Source organism: Monopterus albus, unplaced genomic scaffold (assembly GCF_001952655.1).
Source record: "Monopterus albus unplaced genomic scaffold, M_albus_1.0 scaffold306.1, whole genome shotgun sequence".
Taxonomy (NCBI): domain Eukaryota; kingdom Metazoa; phylum Chordata; class Actinopteri; order Synbranchiformes; family Synbranchidae; genus Monopterus; species Monopterus albus.
Window position 1 is genome coordinate 343,269 of NW_018128186.1, and position 2,207 is coordinate 345,475.

Genomic DNA, 2,207 nt, shown 5'->3' on the forward strand with positions numbered 1-2,207 from the left:
ATTCTGTGTTTTTCTGTCAATATGGGGTGCTGTGTGTACATTAATGAGGAAAAAAATGAACTTAAATGATTTTAGCATATGGCTGCAATATAACAAAGAGTGGAAAATTTAAGGGGGGTCTGAATACTTTCCGTACCCACTGTATATCTACCTTCCTTCTCTCCATCATGTCCGCCAGCTCTCTACCTTTCCCTGTCACTGTGCCAATGTTAAGAGTCCCTATTCTCAGACCTATACTCCTGCCTTTCCTCTTCTCTCTCTGTCTACGAATCCTTCTACTTCCTCTCATTCTTCGACCAACAGTAGTCCGATTTCCGCCAGCACCCTGTAGGTCAACAGCACTGGTGTCGGTCATTGTTAACCCAGGCCTCAACCGATCCAGTATGGAATTCGCACTGATGATTCGCATGTTTAAATTTGGCATGATTTTACACCAGATGCCCTTCCTGACGCAACCCTCTTTATTTATCTGGGCTTGGGCCCGGCACAGAAGTCACTGGCTTGCAACCCCTGTGGCTAGATTATCAATGTGAAATTCAATAAAAAAAAAAAGAAACACAAAACACCTCAGATGCCTTGGTCAGAGCTGAAACAAAGAAAATGTTTTCCAGTGGATTGAAATGTATTTTAGACTTAGAAGACATTTGTCTTTGCTGGCTTCAAAAGACAGTATTTTCCTTATTAAACTATAAGGGATTCCTTGATAAATATAATTAAAAGACAATACTTTTTAGTCTGTCACTTTTTGCCTTCCTGTTCCTGTGGTTAGTGTATTCACTTCTTGTTTGTTGTGCCTTCACCATAGTGTGCTTGCTACCGGATTGTTTATGAATTATGCTGATTATTTTTTGAATCATAACATAGATGCCTGCACTACTCAAGCATTTGTGTTGCAGAATGTCTTACTAATTTCCAAATTTAGCTCGGTCCAGCAGCTCTACGGTATTTGTCCACCAGCAGTTGTGGATATTAACAAAAGGTTTAAATTATCAGCCGGCCTCTGCAGTAAACTACAACAAACACTGCTCCATCTGGAGGATATATACAACATGAGGGCGGCTTGCACACACAGTGCTTATGGACATTAACAAGGACCTGTCATGGATTGGGCAGGGTTCCACTGCGGTCCAGCTAGCAATTTAAGATGGCTGCATCTTTAAATACCCCGCATGGTGCTGTTTTTCTTCTCTCTGTACTTTTCCTATATTTTCACATTTCCCTCTGTTTTCTTACTCCTCAGGTTTCACTCCCTGTGTAGCACCACTCCTGCTAGACAAACAGTAGCATTCAGCATCGCCCAGAGCTATCAGTGTAATGTGACACACACTGGTAACAGATTGTACACCTACGCATCAGGCTTATCTCTCTCATATGTTTAGTTCAACCAGGTGGCTTCTATGGACGGTAGACAGATAATCAAAAAGGTCAGTGAGATGGATTCCAAACATGTTTTCTTAACAACCAGTCTGTCATGGTGCTCTAAAAAATAAAACAGTTTTACATGAAGAAAATTATTATTTTATTTTAAGCTGCTGACAGTGTCAGAACACAATATCTCACTTCCTTCAACTAAATCTATTAAAATGGTATTTAATATGAATATGAAGGGACCAACAGAAGCATTTAATGACTTTTTGTTAGTGTTGAGTAAAGAAATTGTGCAGCACACTAATTAAATAATAATATAAACTAATATTACTGACAGAAATGAAAATTACATAAGCTAAAAGAAACCAATAAAAATATATGCATATGATATAATATCTGAAAATCACTATGAATTCAGAAAAAATAGGTTAACTTCAATGGAAATATTATAGAAAAATATCAAATTCAATATACCATATGATTATTTATTGCTGTTTAAAAAGGCATTTGATACTAGTGACCATGATATTATTTGAGAAATTGGAGAAATAAGGTCTCATAGGGATTCCACGTATTTGTGCAGCTCTGGGCTTGTCTCCTTCGTTCATACAGTACAATCACAGTAGAGCAGAACCAGTGCTTGGTAGCTGTTAGCCTTAGCTTGTTTGCATGTTAGCTTGTTAGCCTGTGGCTATTGCTTCCTTTTGGGATTACCATAATGCTATGTGCCCACTACAGACACCATTCAGTATTAAACCATACCTTACATGCAGTTTATGATACAATCTGTATGTTTTTATAACATTGTTCCATAATTAAAGTTAATTATAAATATTATA